This window comes from Haemaphysalis longicornis, unplaced genomic scaffold (assembly GCF_048455015.1).
Source record: "Haemaphysalis longicornis isolate Haplotype H1 unplaced genomic scaffold, Haemaphysalis longicornis Haplotype H1 scaffold_2, whole genome shotgun sequence".
NCBI classification, from domain to species: Eukaryota; Metazoa; Arthropoda; class Arachnida; order Ixodida; family Ixodidae; genus Haemaphysalis; species Haemaphysalis longicornis.
In genome coordinates this window covers 34,190,760-34,208,595 of record NW_027526295.1, presented here as the reverse complement: position 1 = coordinate 34,208,595, position 17,836 = coordinate 34,190,760, and the positions used below count along the sequence as shown (strand labels likewise).

Below are 17,836 nucleotides of genomic sequence, written 5' to 3'. Positions count from 1 at the left end.
GATTTTGCATGGCCCATGCCCATACCCCAGCCCCAAACACGAAGAAGCGCAAGTAGGATGCAGGTGTGAAAAAAGGGCAATGTGCTTTCCGCCTATTATTCTCATCAGACAACTCCCGAAATAACAATGTTTATTTTTGCGCCATCAAAATCTATGGCGGAATCGTTTTTTTTTCGCGGCGTACAGTTGTGTAGACTGCGTTCGTATAATTTTCTAAGCACTTGTAAGAGGAAAAAAACACTTGTAAGAGGAAAGAAAAGTGAGTCACACGTGACTCACTTTTCTTGAACGTAATCAAAAGGAGTGGCGACACTGAGTTAGACATTTAATCAGGAGTCATGTGGTGATCAATTAAGATTAAAATAGCCCATGCGGTTACCAGGGACGCTTCTGGAGACATCTGAAGTTCATATAAGACCTCACAACATGTGATGCCAAGGAAGTAAGACATTTGTGTTACAAATGCCGAGTTTGGTGTCCTAAGGAGCTACGTCAAAGATAACGTCACAAGGAAAATAAACATTTCTCGAGTTAAGCCCCAGCTTATGTTCGAGATAATGATTGGATGTCCCAACAATGTTTATAGTGAGCGGTCCGGAGCAAAGTTCTTGTTTTGCACTTTAACGTATCCGTCAAAACAGAGCTGTGAAATGCAACACTAATTTTCCTTTAAAACTCATTTAGGCTGCGGCCGAAACGACGCCACTTTCTTTTGTAAGTATACAGAAATGCAATGCGAACCCAAAATAACGGCGGCGTTCCTTATATCTCTTCTGGCGTATGCTATCGGTGAGTCCTTGTTACAGGCATTTCCATCTCAGGCTTGGGAAGCTATTTAAACTTGTTGCCGAGAAGTTGCAGCGAAGCATTACGCATATTTTTAAGCGGTACAAAAATGTTTGTTGACAAGAGTGATAACTAGTTAACGTAGAGAGAGAGCGAGAGAGAGAGAGAGAGAGAGAGAGAGGAGAGAGAGATAGCTCTTTATTAGAAGAAAGCAGGGAGGTCTGCTGGCATGTACTCGCCTACATGCTACTCCGTGGAGATGGGGTGAAGGGAATAAAGGCCCCAAAGGAAGCAGGGAGAAAGACAGGGGAAAAAGGAAGAGGTAAAAAAGAGGTAAATAAAGTAACATGGAGTGGTCCATGGCTCACGTAAAGGTCCAGGTGGTCTCTGAGGACGACTATGTATGACTATGGCTTAGACCAGTTTTATTGTTTATTTTTACACACATCTAAGGCGATGCTCCGTTCAAAAGGAAATATGGGGAAAAGTAACGCTTCCAGCCTGCACATACAACGTGTCCGTAAGACACGTTGTATGTGCAGGCTAAGGCAGTTACTCAGCTAATCGAAATGTATGAAAATGCGGGTTCAGTTCCTCTTTTAAATGCATAGCATTTTAGTAACTCACAATGTCACGCGGCGTTGGCGTGCCTTGTCGTAGTCCGCATGCGCGTCTTGTCGTAGTCCGCATGCGCGCCTTGTCGTAGTCCGCAGCCAGGAAGAAATAAAATAACAGTTTCCGGCGCCCGGTTTCGAACCCATGACGCCGCGGGCGGAACGCAAGGTGCCCGGCGCCCTACCGACCGAGCCACGAAACCGACACACATTTCGACGCACAGAACGCGCCTTATATCCTTCACTCATTTCTCGTTTGTTTCAAAAGCGCCACAAGTTGTCCCGCGCCTCCAAAAGATGGCGACACGGGTCCCGCAATCAAGAGATACGACTTGCCGGCGCACCCCCTCGGAAATGCTGTGCATTTGATCGTGCCCCTCGCGAGGGGGATGTCTTTTTAAGATTACTTTCTGTAACCTTCAATGAAGCTTTACAACGTCACGGCAAAGTAATATGCAAATAAATAGCTGCAGTTACGTCACGCACCGCAGAGCATGACGCGAGGCCTAACGTCGGTCCATCACGTGCTCTTTCCGCTTTCCCCCTTTCCTTGGCATCAGCTTTTCCGTAAGCGAGTTATTAACTAAAAAAGACAGGCGAGTTCCCCAAAGAGATTTAAAGAAAGCAGCCTTGCCAACGAGGCTCCACAAAAGATACTTCATGAACTAGGCTTCATGAATTTTCCCTGGAAATGGCACAGCTAGGCTGGTTTAATCATAGTTTTGTTTTTTCCCTCGTTCTTTTCGCTTAACTGCTATTTTCTGCCCGAATTTGGGTAGCTACCATTGCTACCAAAGAGAATTGGTAGCAATGCGCATGCGTATTGCTATAAACAACATTGTCTTGTTTGATACATAGCAATAGGGGTAAATGCCCCAATATTCTAGGCTCTGGCTTCAATTCCTGAACCAAAAAATTTGGCTTCAGTTCTATAAAGTGCACAATATTTTTCCACACTACAAAGACGAATTACGCTGCAGTAGTATGCACCTGCATTTATAAAGCCCGCAAGCATAACTAAGCGGTGCGGAATGCTCCTCGTATAAGATATGGTTCAGTGGTTTGTAGCGCTGTTCTGTGCTGTGATGTTATGGCAAGTGCGGAGCCCTAGTTGGAGCGGCTCAAGAGTGACGAGGCAGGTGACCATTATGCGAAACCGGAAGTCTTTATGCCAAAAAAAAGATGGGATAGGAAAGGAAAAACGTGTTAAGAAGCCTACAAGTTAGCCGTAGCAAGCAAACCCACTCTTGCAGCAAAAAGAGAGTTTGAGTCCATGCCCGCGCGGAATTGCACAAGGAGACCTCACAGTTTTGGAAGCTGCAGCGGCGGCAGCGAGCAGAAGCGCCCGTCCAAGGCGACTAACTACCGCTGGCGGTTCTTATCGTTGATGTGGTGCGGCCCCGGCATCCGAGCACAGTCACGGCGCCGTGAGGACGCTACCGTTGATTCGCCAGATGAAGCTTGTCGGCTGGAAACACGAGCACGGCTGGGGTAGCGCTCCCGCAGTACGGGCGAATGCCGCCGGAGCGCAGGGTTTTCGAAGGACCGGAGTACCCCCAGTCCGGTTTTCTGCCTCTTGTCCGCCAGGCTACATCCGGATACACGATCCACTGGTTGCCCTCAATCGATTCTCGATGTTTCTCGAACCCCGTACCTTGTTCCTCCTCTTATTCGTCTTCCTTGTCTCGAAACCCGTTCGGATCTCCGCTTGTTCTTTCTCTTCAATGAGAGCCACTAGAGCCCTTGCTTCATTTTTTCCGGCGCGATTTCTTCTTGTGTTTCCCGCTCTCGGGGCGCTTCATAACAGTGTGAAGCCTCGCCAATAAACCGAGCTTTGTTCTTCGGAAGCGCTTCTAAGCTCTTGGTGGAGGGTGCTCATTTCCAACCCTGTCTCAAAGACCTGCTTAGGACCTGAGACCTTTTCCTTCAAGCCAGAGTGCATTGGACACAATACCAGTTGACAAGACGAGCCAACGCTTGCGAGGTTTGGAACCGGACTTCGCGCTTCTTGCCACGCGATTCATGTCAGTCATGACTTCGACCGCGAGGCGAACAAGCCAGACTGCAGCAGTCAGTCTCACGTTTGTCCTGCGAGCACCTCGGACGCCGAAATTATTGTGCGGGTATGGCTTTGAGGACGTTGAAGAGTCGCTTGACAGCTTTGAACGTGTGACCGCAGTCCATAAATTGAATGATAATCGAAAACTCAGAAATCTCTGTTTCACTCTGTAGGATGGCGCTAAGACCTCGTTTAAAAACTACGAGTCCGTCCTGAACACATGGCAGGAATTTCGGAGACAGCTCTTGGCTACATACCGCAGCAGAGAATGAAATAAGTAGGCCGAGATCACCCTACAGTCACGTATGCAGGGTCCAAACTAGACTGTAGCCATGTTTGTGGAAGAAATGCGCTGACTTTTTAGGCGGGCTGTCCCAAATATCCTCGATGACAAAAGGTGCCAAATTTAGTGAGAAGAGTGAATAAACAGCTGTTCGCAAGCCTTGCACGGAATCCAGAGTACAGTGGTAGTGACTTCATCAAAGAGGCAGCAACAATGGAAGGCATGCTGCAGCAAAGTGTGGTGCAGTATGGCAGTCAGTCTCATGTACAGACCTCGAACAGTTATGCTCTAGGCCGGGGAGCCCCAAACATCACCCTGCACCATCTTATAAGAGCCATTGTTCGTGAGGAACGTGACCTGCAGAAAACTCGCCCAGTGCGTCATGCAGCCTTCTTTGCTGACGTGGCTCACGTAGAGATATGCAGGTGTTGCAGCCTACCCCAGTGCCGGAGACCACCCCCGCTCCAAACAACAAAATGGCACCACCCCAGGTTATGGCGTATTCGGCCGTGTTACGCCGACCGACCATTGGACGCCAACCTTTCCAGGCTTCTACTACAACCCGCCGGCAACGGTTCATTAGTGGTGCGCTGCAGCTAAACCAAGGGCAATCCAGTAGGAAGCCCCCCCCCCCCCCCGACTCTCGACCCCTGTGCTATCACTGCGTTGAAATTAGTGACCCTCTGCGCCACTTCTCCTACCACCGAATAGGAATGTGAGGGATTTTTCAGGACGCCCCTTGACCACGCTACAGTGAACGCCCTCCGGAGATCCGGGAACATCGAGCAATTAACCTGCTGTTTTGTAATCACCGACGCAGCGACACCAGTGCCGATATCCCTCGCCCTGACAATTCACCTCACCTCACCGCGTTATATCCATGGCTATCGGCGAGCTCATGTTGGGGGAACTAAGGACGGCGTCTTTTGGCGGTAGGGCTGCCACCGCTCAGACATCGCGACATCCTCCACCGACGTCACCACGTACACACGACGACTCGACGAAACCGATTCGACGACCCGACTATGAGCCAGATGTTGGCGCGACGACACAACCCGATGAATGTATTGCAGCAAAAAATTGATTCAGCAGCTTCGATGAAACTTAGTTTGTTCTCGACGACTACCCATTGACAACTCTGGTGGACCGCGGTGCGGATTTCTCTGTGATGTGTGATGGCCAGCTTGCTAGCCAACTACGAAAGGTGGTAACAACGCTGCACGGCCCACAACTTCGCGTGCCCCACAAATTCACATGACTGGCGGCCATCTGCTTACCCCCATCGCCATGTGCACAGCAGGAATCAATTCAACGAGGCTTATTTCCCGGATGCATTCCTTGTCCTCGCAGACTGTTACAAGCGTCCTATTATCGGATTAGACTTGCGTTATGAGTACCGAGTGGTTATTGACCTAAAGGGGAGGCTGGTGACCTTCCATACCAAGGGACCGGTGAAAACAGAAAATGAATGATGCGGTATGGCGTTACAAATTTCTAAAGGTCACGTGACACTGCCACCTCGATGGAGTGGATTTGTTGAGTCCGAAATTACATCAGGAATAGCCGAAGCTCATGCGCCCTGTTAGAAAGACAGATCTCTGTCGCTCGGGGAGTAGTTGAGCTCCACAAAAATTCGGAACTTCCGTGGCGCACCTCAGCGATTGACCCGGAACAGAGCTCTGGCTTATCTCGCGGAAGTCATGGACGTCGAAGCGTTAAAGTGGGGCCTATGCTCAAGCGCACAAGCAACTTGAAAGCACGTGCGTTTCTTCTAGTACACCCACTTCACAGTCGTCCATTCATGTGAAAATCATCCCCAATATAAGCCAGGACCAGAGGTACCCGCTTTAGGCCTTCATCAACGTTTCACTGCTTTGCTTCGTCATCGCAGGTAAAATGCACTGTGTTAGTTAAACATCGAATAAATACCGATCAAGGACAGCAGCCTGTTTGGAAACCATTGTACAGTGTTTCCCGAAGAGAGCGAAAAGCAACTCAAGGCCAAGTCAAGGAAATGTTTCGCGGTGATGTGATACAGCCATCAAGAAATCCGTGGGCATCACCTGTCTTCCTCGCTGCCGACAAAGACGGCACCCTCTGCTTTTACGTTCACTACCGGAAGAGCATTACTAAAAATGATGTGTATTCTTTACATCGCATTGACAAGCTACTAGACCAACTACTACATGCCAGGTACGTCTCGCCCATCGACTTGCTTAGCGGGTATTGGCCGATTGCAGTAGATGAACGGGACCGAAAGATGAATTGTACGAGTTTAGAGTGCTGCCCTTCTGCCTTTGCACTGCCGGTGATACTTTGAGGATAGTGCTATGTTCGAGCTAAAATGGCGCTCTTACCTTGCCTATCTAGATGGTGTTGTAAGCTTTTTGATAACATTTGACGAGCATCCATAACGGCTCCATGCAGTGTTCGAGGCGATACGTGCAGATGGCCTGTTTGTCGAAAAACAGAAATTTCCTGTCGAAAACCTAAACTTTCTGGGACATTTCGTGAGCCATGAGGGCGTGAGCCTTTACCATGGGAAGACAGCTGCGGTAAACTCCTTCCCGACAACTTTGGAGAAACAGGCTGTGCATCATTTTGTGATTCTTTGCGCCTGTTATCAACGTTCTGGGGCAAATTTTTCCAAAATAGCGGAGCGCCTGACTCGTTTGACTAACGAAGACCTGCCTGTTTTTTGGCTAGAGGAACCCCACCAGACTTTAGAGCATCTAAAGATGTGCCTGCAGTCGTTTTTTAAGCTAAAGGGGTGCCTTCCGCCGAACCCTGTATGGGGCACTTCGACGAAGATGCCGAGAACAAACTGCATACCGATACCAGCAACGTTGGCCTTGGCGCCGTGTTGGTACAGTTGAAGCTTAAAGTCGAGCGATTGATCGAGTAGGGCAGCCGTACTCTTCCCCGAGCAGAAAAGACTTACCAACATAGAAAGACTGCTTGACTGTAATATGGGCAGTCACTACGTCCAGACCCCACTTATACGGACGACCAATCTGCGTCGTTAGCGATTACCACTGCTTGTGCTAGCTCGCAAGTCTCAAAGGTCCTTCGGGCAGATCGGCGGGATGGAGCCTGAAGCTGCAATAGCTCCACGTGACAATCGTTTATAAATCCAGCAAGCGGTGCAACGACGCCAACTGCCTGTTCCTAGTTCCTGTGAGCGGAATCGTGTTGAGCCGGAAGATGATATAGCGCTCATTGGAGCCTTAGAGATGAGAGATCTGACCCGAAGGCAGAGAGACTGCCCTGAGTTCCAGCCACTCATTAAGTAATTAGAAGGGCTTGGCTCACATATCCTGCACCTTTTAAGTGCTATAGTTCATTGTCTGTGATGCAGGGCGGTGTACTCTACAAGAAAACCTTCTACCCCACAGAAGCCTTCCCCTTGTAGTGCGAAGATGCCTGTGCGATGACGTGCTTCATGCTTGCAACGACATACTCTCATCTGGGCATTTGGGTTTCCTGCGCATGGCATCTAAGGTCCGCCGAAGGATAAGTCCGCAGCTTAAGTTAGCTGCGACAGCGAAGCATTACGTTACAACGTGCTGTGACTATCAGCGGCGAAAAATAGCACCTTCTGGGCCACGAGGCTTGCAACTGCTTAATCCTACAAACCTACGGTTTCAAAAAGTTGGCATAAATTGGCTGGACCTACTTCCTCTTCCCCTTTTATTAACTGGCAACAAGGGAACTGAGGTCGCTGCCGAATATATCACATTATACTGCGAAACAAAAGCCTACCCAGATGAACATGAGCACTAATTGCGAAATTTTCCTCCATAGTATCCTTCCTGTACATGGCGCCCCAGCAGGTGTAATCAGTGGAAAGGGCCCAGCGCTTTTATGAGAGATTGTCTAAGAGGGCATGGAGCCTAACTACACCGACAACCGCCGAACCGCTGCGTACTGTCCGCAAGCAAAGGGGCTGACTGGACAACTCAGGAAGAACATCACAGACATGATTTCCTTGTATGTAAACGTTGAACACAACAGGGATGACACATTACCAGACGTTGTATTGACATACAACACGGGGGTCCCACAAACCACAGGCTTCACCAGTTTCCGTCGAGTTCACGGTAGAGAAGTCACAACTATGTTAGATGATATGCTTCCACCCAATAAAACTTAAGCGCTACTTCCAGACACTGAATAATTCGTTTGATCGCCCAAGCAGCTCCGCGCCTTCCGTGATGCCGAATATACCACCTAGAGCCAGTAAACGCACACCAATGGGTTTGGAGCCCTGTACTTCTGACCAACACCAATACATCTGAGCAACACTTATGTTTCCTCTGAATTACACGCCCTGCGCACCCCTATAGCTTCTTAGTTACTTTTATATGTCCTTAAAATGCGTTTGTGCACTGGCACAATCCGCTCTCTTCTCGTCCCTTAACATTACACCTATCATCTTCCATTCCGTTGCTCGCTCAGTCGTCGTAAATTTAAGTTGAACCCATTCAGTGAGCCTGGAAATTTCTGTTCCGTAGGCGAGTACCAGTAAGATGCAGCTATGATGTACTCTCTTCTTCAGGGACAATGGTAGCCTACCATTCATTATCTGACAATGCCTTGCGAGTGCACTCCACCCCATTCTTATTCTTCCAATTATCTCTGCGTCGAGGTTGGGATGCGCGGTCACTACTTGCCCAAAGTAGATGTATTCGCTCACCACTTCCTCTGCCTCGCCACCTATCTCACACCTGTGTGCTTTCCCAACGTTATTAAGCATACTTTGGTTTTCTGCCTAGTAATTTTCAGGCCAACTATTCTTCTTTGCTTGTTGAGTGCGGTAATCATGTTTTAAAATTCGCACCGCGAGTTACTTGGCAAGGCAAGGTCATCAGCAAATCTGAGGTTACTTAGGGGTTCTTCATTAACCCTTACGCCCTCGTGCTCTCAATTCAATGTTCTGACTAGCTCTTGTAAATGTGCTGGGAATACTATTGGTGAGATTCTGTTTCCTTGTCTGACGCCCTTTCTTATAGACATTTTACTGTTCTCCTTATAAAGAACGACAGTAGCTGTGGACCCATTGTAGAGATTCTCTACTAATATTACGTAATGCTAGTCTGCACCTTGATTCCGCAATGTCTCATAGACTGCTGAGGGTTCCACCGAGTCAAATACGTGCTCTTAAGCTCTGAAGGATAATATAGGGGTTGAGTTCTGAGCCTTTCTCTATCACCTGATTTATCATGGGTGTATGGTCCATTCTTAAAACCTTTACAAAGCCCTGCTTGTTCATTAGGCTGACTGGTCTTAATTGGCACAAATTCTGTCGGCGGTTACCATGGTACGTGTCTTATATACGACTGACAGTTCTCTGAGCGGCCTGTAATTTTTTAATTCCTTCACTTCACCATTTTAATGAATTAGGATGATGTTCGTGTTCTTCCAAGATAACGGTACACTCGCGGTCATTGGCCATTGCGTATACAGGTTTGTCAGTTTTTCTAACTCAATTTTTCCGCCTACCTACAAGAGGTCTGGTGTTATATGATTCTCAGCAGGTGCTTTCCCATTGAATTTGTTTCAAAGCCTTCGTTACATCTGTATTTGTTACTTTCAGCGTGTCTACCTCCTGTCAACTACGTCTTCGTTCGGTATTATCCTGGATGTCCCGGCTTCTGTACAGATCTCTATGGAACGTTTATGCTACTATAACTACTTTAGCACTATTTTTGATGTCATTGCCTTGCTTGTCTTTGAGAGCATACATCTGATTTTTCCCTATGCCTAGACGCCTTTCCACTGCTTTGAGTCTGCCTCCGTTCTTCACAGCATGCTAAATTCTCTCCGTATATTACTTTCGTATGTCAGTTGCTTAATCCTTATAAACTTTGAAAGCTTCGCTAGTTCTATTGTGTCAGCTGGGGTGGAGAATGCCATGCTTTGGCGTTTCCGAATTAAATCTTTCGTCTTCTGGAAAATGTTACCAGCATCGTGTCGGCGATCTTACTCTGACTTCTACTGCAAACTTCATAATAGTGCGTGTAAGATTCTCGCTCGCTTCCTGTGTCGCAAACATTATTTCATCGGTTGGAACTGAATATCGGTTCGGAAGCGCCATCCTGAATTCTTCAACTTTCCGTCTTACTATTACCTCTTTGATCGGCTTCTATCGTTTTAGCTTGTTACGATCACTCCTCAAATCTAGCTTAATTCGAGATCTTGCGATACGGTTGTCCCTGCACCTTACCCTACCGAGTACTTCGAGATCCTGCACGACGCCAGGGTTATCGCATAATATCAAGTCTATTTCATTTTTATCCTCCCCATTCGGGCTCCTCCACGTCCACTTCCGGCTCTCCCTTTTGCTGAAAGAGGTTTGGTTTGATGTGTAGAATGTTCCGTTCTGCGAAGTTTGCTTATACGTCCTATGTATTATTCCTGCAACCCAAACCATAGTTTCCGACTGTCTTGTCTCCAGCCTGCTTTTTGCTTACGTTAGCATTAAAGTCTCCCATGACTACGGTATACTGTGTTTTACGTTAGCCAATGCCGATTCCACATCTTCGTAGAAGCGTTCAACTAGCTCGTCATCATAGCTGGATGTAGGCGCGTATCCCTGTACAACCTTTAATTTGTACCTCTTCTTAAGCCTAATTAGAAGTCCGGCTACCCTTTCGTCAATGCTATGGAATTGGCTTACGTATTCGTCTATGTAATGCTATTGCGTTCGGGGTTATATTGGGCGCAGTTAGGACAAGACTGGAATGATTGGAGATCAATGGGAGACGCCGTTGCGCGGCAATGGCGTAGATGGTCTGATGATGATGATGATGATGATGATTTGTTTATGTTGCCAGCTATGGTTTCACTGACCCCAACTTCCACTCCCACTTCCCTTCTGTGCACTAGAGCACGATAACATCAGACTTGCTCATTTTGCAGCACCGTAAAGGCTTCCCCTAGCCTCCTAACATCACCAAGCCCTATTACAGCCCAATTAATGTCCCCTAATTTGTTGAGCAACACCTCTAGATGCGATTCGCTAAGTAAAGTTCTCGTGTTAAACGTTGCCAGGTTCCCATTCCAATGGCGGCCTGTCCGGGTGCATGGGATTTTTAGCACCCTTTGCGGCGTCACAGACTCACAGGTCTGACCGCAGCTGAGGCAGTTTCTTCGCAGCCGCTGGACACTGAGGGCCGAGCGATAAGTGGCGTATTCATGGGAGGTTGAAGGCATTACTACACCATGGCGCCCCGTCCTGTTCTGTTGCGGAAACGCGTTACCAGCAATAGTAGCCGGGATGATGCCGCACCCCAAGCCTCCTTTGGCAATTCCATTTGCGGGCGGACTCTGTTTTCCGGTTCGAAATGTGCAACACCGGCAATCGAACCACGGTGCCTCTGCACGCTAGGCGGATGCTGTACCTTTACTGCAGCGCTGGGTTTTTGAGTGCACTCAACACAACATTCTTGAGTGGTACACAACCTGTTTTTTAAATCTACTCCAGAGGTCTTCCGCCACCACGGGACTGACGCAGACGCATGCGCCTCACTTCTGATCCCGTATGTGTAGCTGTTCTACAAGCGGCCAGTCCGAAATGACCACTCCGAAAACTTCACCAATTATTCCGTAAAGTCCAGCGGAGCATTTGGACGCCAATACGAGCCTCGAAGACCATCGTGGGGAAATCTAGCGGAGAAACCTCTCCGACCACTGCTCGCTGCGCCTCTAGGCCTTGTTTTCAGGCCGAACGGAACGGTCGTCCCCGCCTAGGCTCATCGCTAACCGACCACGATGCCGAGCTCCGGAAAACCACCAGCAGCGATGGATTACGACTAATCGGCCGGCCAGACGATACACTCACCCAACCCATGAACCAAGTTATTCAATTCAATTCAATAATTTATTCAGCATTCTTAGCAGCGCGAACCTTCCAAGCTCTCCGATAAGCGCGAGCCGATAATCTAACAACGACGAACAGAAACTCTGCCGCCAATCCTCACGCGCCTGCACGCGCCCGTACACGTATCCGTCTTCCCAACTAGCATTAAATCACAGTGCATCGACCAAGAACGAGCCTGCGAGTTGGAGCATGAGCCACACGAGACATCGTACAAGGTTTGATCACCTCAAGCAGTCTCCCTCGGGCGCAGTTCCTGGAACGGGTCGAACTCAAACGCCAACCAGCACACAATCTCGTCGTTGGCGGCACCCCCGATTCTGATATAGCGCTGTCATCTCATAAATTACAACGACCACTCTTGGGCAGACCAGCTTACGAATGACCACCTACATGAAGGCCCCTCCCTGGACTTCATGTGGAGTAATCCATGGCCTGCCCAACTAAATCGATAATAACACCGTACTCGAACTTGCGGCTTCCAAAAGCCTTAACTAATTCATGCAAGCTACTGGGCTGGACATCTTCAACACTTCTGATTTTTAAAGAAACCAGAGTACTCTGCTACATAAAAGTGGGGTGCGAACTCATTCGCTACCACCCGTACAGGAGGGTGGTGCAAGTCTGCTAACAGTACGTTCAGGTTGGCCACCGCCGGGATGTGTGCGCCCACCCTGAGTCCACAAGCTGCTTCAAGTGTGGTGCTCCTAGCCCCACACCAGAGCACATCTGTCTCCCAAAGTGCAACTCTGCGATCAACCACACCCCACTGCCAGGAATGATTGCCCCAAAAGGCGTCTTCCCACTCCGCCACCCCAGCGAGCACGAAAGCAACAGTTCTACAACTGCCAACAAACGCAGCCATGGCACCAGGTACCCCCTGCTGCTGTCCCGGATCCTCCACTCCCCTTGGCTCAGGTGAGCGGGTCAGCGGCCGTACGCGGCGCTCCCACTGCGCCCTCCCAACCCCTTTAACTTAACGATGTACCACAACAACCCCACGCATCTCCTTACAAACAGTATTCCTAAAGCAATTCTCCCAGCAATAAAAAACTGTCAGGCACACCTAGATACACTTACAAAAACGTGAACAAACTACCTCATGCCTTTCCAGCCTGTCCCGTCCCCTGAGCCTGGGCACCTCGATAAGCGTTTCGACACTCTGCTGGGCCCCAATACAAAAGCCCTGTATGAAGCAACCTCCGAACTACACGCCGCAGTGGAAGAACTTACAGCACGTTCGCTGAAACTGGAAAAAGCAATCTCCGCTTTATCAACAGCCACGACCCAATCTCAAACCTCACCATGAAAAGCGAAGTCCCATCGATATAACGACGGCAGCCTCTACCCGTGACACCCATCTAGTCACTCCTAATGACTTCTGCCCCAAAGCCGGCCCTCAAAATCTAGCAATGAAAACTCAGATCATACAGCACCAAGACCGACCAATTTGGCCTCTATATCTTCAAAAACTCCCTGAAATTGTGGCCCTACACGGCGAAAACACCCCAAACCTCTCCCTCCGAAGACACGCCTCATTCTCTCAGGACCCCCAAAACAGAAACGCCTAAATGGTAAACAAAAAAAAAGTCTGCTCAGTCTCACGATCCTCATCAAGGTGTGGCCAATAAATTTGGAAGAAGTTATCCCCAGTCACTCTTCCCAACCCAACCAAGCGCATAGATTGTTAACATATACAGCCCACAATCCGCATCTCTCAATGAAATCGAGCCCTTCTTTTATGAAGTGCGCAATATCTCCACGAACCCTTCCTCCTAGTTTTAACCCCCCCCCCACCAACGCTGGAGGTTAAAGAAACACGCCACGAAAAAGTGCACAGCATTATTACAAGCCACCCATGCCCAATAAATTTCTACTATATAGCGATTTAACAAAACCAACCAAACTGGGCACAACTGTGGCATGGGATACAACACCCGACCTCACTTTTGTGGCCAACGTACTGAACGTACAGTGTACTCGCCTGTCGGACACATTAGAAAGCGACCACTACTTGAACTTTGTTAAAATTGCGGTCGCCCACTCTCCCACCAGGACGGAAAAGGCTAGAGTCATCAACTGGCCCGAATTCAGAACTGATCACACTTCGCTCCCACCCATCAGGGAAGACGTCACGGCATAGGTGGAAGCACTCAACAAGCTTTTACTCATGCGCACACAGGAACTATCCCTCACGTACAGCAACCCTGATGTAGACCCGCATCTCCTCCACATCTGCCATGCCTGCCCAGGCCTTATCAAGAGACGGCAACGTCAGCGCCACATCAAGTAATGAAGGAAGCGCATAGCCTAACTTACCCAACAAGCTTAAGACCGTGCAAAAACACCCCACCTGCAGAACTGGCGCTCGCTTTGTGACAAGTTGAAGAGCACTGGCAGTGCCAAACGCAAGTTCCATACAGTGGCCACCTCATCGACAACACGAAATTACGATCCATCACTACCACCAAGACCCATCGGCTAATCATAAAGAGTGATCTAAAACCCGGAGAACTCCTCCAATCTATCAAGATCCACTTCTTTGGGCACCCTACGGCGCATCCAGTTTCTATCTCAACCTAAATCACGGGGCAGCCCAATAGCAAACTGAATGCTCCTTCCAGGGAATCAGAATTCCATCAAGCACTAGCACGTCTCACCCGAAACAAAACGCCGGGTTAAGAAGGGATCACCAACCGAATTCCAAGAAGCTTATACCACGGAGCTCCAGATTCGCTTCTGGAGCTGTTCAGTCATCGTTGGGATCAGGAAATCTCACTGGCCGAGTGGAAACATTGTGACATCACCCCAATCCCAAGACCCAACAAGCCCATTTCCCCAACATCGCGTCGCCCTGTCTCACAGATATTGTGCATTCGAAAACTTTTGCAACAGCCAGTGCACCAATGCTTGACAGCCTACACAGAACAACAAGAACTTTTCCCTCTCACCATGTTCGGCTTTCGTCAAAATCTCCCTAAGCAAGACGCTCTTGTACAACTAAAACAGTAAGTCATCGATCGTCTCCGATGCTCCACGCGCAAAACCGTACTGGCCCTAGATATAAAGGGGGATTTCAACGGCCTCAACAATGCAGCCGTACTAGAAAATCTCATTACACCAACTGTGGACCTAAAACTTACAGTTTTGGCAGAACGTTCCTCACAAATCAGATGGCAACAATCCGACTCGGCCCACATATATTACCCACAGTCAACACTCCGGCCAAGGCGACACCCAGGCCGGTGTCGGTACTTTCACCCTTACTGTTCGATGTAGCCCCCTTTCCTCTCCCTTCCCTATTGGTGTCCGTACCACACCTTGCGCAAGCAGTTTATGCTAATGATTTAACCGTACGGAACACAGAATGCTAGTGAGGTCACCAACAAGATGCCCTGCAGAAAGCAGTCGACACCAGGATCCCCTACCTCCAGTTCAGAGGGCTGACTTCTGAACCCTTGGAATCATCTCCTCTTGTCTTAAAGTCGCACACCCGCGGTCACCCACCTTCCCCAACTCCTGACCCACAATCAGCTATCTCTGGTTAACCCATGCCATAAGTCACGACTAAGAATATTGGGAGTCGCATTTCACCCTGATGGGTCGGGCGCGGCCCTGGTATCTCAAATGCACACAACCATAGCCCAACTCACGTCATTCATCGCCTCAGCAACACAAAAATGTGGAATGAAAGAACAGGACACGTGCCGCCTCGTACAAGCGCTATTCCTCAGGAGACTCACGTACGCCACGCCATTCGAGGCCCTTAAGCCTAAAGAACTTGCCAAATTGGATGCCCTTGTATGCAAAACCTACAAACCGACACTGGGATTCCCTGTGTACAACCGCAACGATTACGTGTTACAACTCAGAATACATAACACTTCTTCAGAACTTCTACAAGCTAAGCACACGCCGCAACTCATCCGCAACTAAAGCCTAACACCAATAGGCAGGAGAGTACTCAAAAGCATGGAGAGAGCACCCCAACTCCAACAACGTCCCTTACCGGATCCTGCGGAACATAAGGGGCAGGATCCGGGTAGCCCCCATACCCAGCCACGTGCACCTGAGTTTAATCAATAGCCGCAGAGAAGCTGTGGTTCGGCATATCACTAGAAAATACTCAGAAGGCCCGTTCGGTACACGGACATTGCACAGCACCCCCTCTCACGGAGAACCACAATGGTTGCCATTACTCCGCAAGGGGAGGTGACCACAGCAGCATCTTATTGTAATTTAAGCCCACGGCGGTTGAAGCCATCGCGATTGCACATGCTGAAACTACCCACTAGAACCAACCAGTCGCAATTCTGGCCTACTCCCAAGAGGCCTGCCGAATGTATCGGTACGGCAGGGTACCGGACATCGTCTCCTATGGACCTCGCCCGAAGGTCTTGCAATCGCCGTCGTATGGACCCCAGGCTACTCGGGCGTTGCCGGTAACACGGCAGTATGATTTCCGTGCATTCCCGTCCTAAATGCAAGAAGCTACGAGCGGCCCGGACTTTACAATAGTCTCTATCCTACATATAATGCCAATCACACTACCTGGACACTACCGCCCACCCATACTCTCAGCAACGACTCATTCTGGCGCCGGCTACCGACGGGTACTTTCTTTAACTACCAGATTCTCTCCAACATTTCTTTTTTACTCTTCTAACACGACTGCCGCACTTGTAGCATCATTCTCACTACCTACACCTTGGTGCATCTTGCATAGAGAACCCTAAACCCCTCAACAAATCACCTGATAGTGGGAGTCTGTGTTGACAACCTCGGCTCCGAGCCAACAACAAGCGCTGTTCTATTGGGCACTGGATTTAGCGCGGGCTCGCGGCATCCTGGACGTGGGACGCTGACCGCTTCGCCTCATGCTCTTTTTCCTTTAAAATAAATAAGCATTGACCGCTATCTCTGCTGCAGAGTCACGAAAATTCACCCTTCGAAGGTTGGCACAGAATAAAAATTTCCACCTCCTGAAACCGTTACCCTAGAAACCACTAAGAATAAATACCGGCAATATTTTGCACTAAATGTACAAAAGAAAGGACATCACATCAAGCAATTAAACAGTTTTGGAGGCCTCCATTTGGGCAGCGAACATGGTACCCATCTACGCACAACACCGCATGAAGGTCATCATTCGGCATTTCCTCGAACTCCCGTTGCAACCTGCGAGCACTTTTAGAGGCGAAGCCTGATAGGGGCTGGGCTGTTGGCATCCCATGTCGTCTTCGGCATCGTAATGGCAGTCGTAATCGCCGTCTCATGTAGTAACGGTAATAAACCACCGGAAAACTCGTTTACGCCTCGCGCTAGAACGTACGCGTACAAGTAGTTGTAGTACTTTATTATTCCAGGGAAGGCCATGCGGCCGAAATAAGGGTATGGAAAGAAGGGGAACGGCGGAGCGACCAAAAAATACTGGGGCACTCGTTTACGGCTCGCTCTGAAGCGCTTCTGGAGGCGCACTAAAAAACACAGGACACTCGTTTACGCCTGGCGCAGGAGCACTTCCTAAGGCGTACTAAAAAACACCTGGACACTCGATTACGCCTTGAGTTAGAGAGCTGGTGCTTCAAAGACAGGGGAAGTTTACTGCAAACAAGTATACCTGAACCGCCGAGTGGCTTTATCTCCGTTGGCAAAAACGCGAAGGCTCCAAGAATACATTTACACACTTTTTTGCACTTATACACTTATACACTTGTGTATTTAGGATTTAAGATACACTTATACATTGTAAGCTTCACTCTTCCCCAGGCTTCGCGTTAGTGGAGATGGCCCAGGATTTTTTAGGCACTTATCAAGCGTGCAATATTCATTACAGAGAATCGATTACCAGCACTGTAGATCATACTATTGCAAACGAGCACAACGACTAGGCTGAAATGCAAAGACTGGGCGCGGCAAACCATTGGCATTCATTGTATTGATGACTGCGCTCAGTACTGAAGTGTCTTCGTGCCATTATCATAGCGGGTTGTACACTAATAACGGTAAATGGGCATTACCATGAAAAGAGTGTTCAGCATCGTTTTCAGAAAGATTGCGAGCAACAGCAGGAACTCGTGTGTTATGTTCCTATTTGGGAAATACGCACATAGGGCGCCACTCAGCTTCGAAGACAGCGAAGTGGCAACGCCTTAAAAGCGAACGACTGCCAATCAAGGCAATTCTCAGCAAAAGCATAGAGCCTCCCGTTGCGG

General features: G+C 48.9%; 1 long non-coding RNA gene across 1 annotated transcript in view; it reads left to right on the top strand.

Annotated features, from left to right (window-relative positions):
- Window positions 1-578: 578 nt before the first annotated feature.
- The window catches only part of LOC144167050 (uncharacterized), a 64,989-nt gene continuing 47,731 nt past the window's right edge, over window positions 579-17,836 (top strand). Inside the window, exon 1 of the long non-coding RNA XR_013321832.1 lies at window positions 579-714. This is a non-coding gene — a long non-coding RNA (uncharacterized LOC144167050). The remainder of the gene's footprint in view (window positions 715-17,836) is intronic.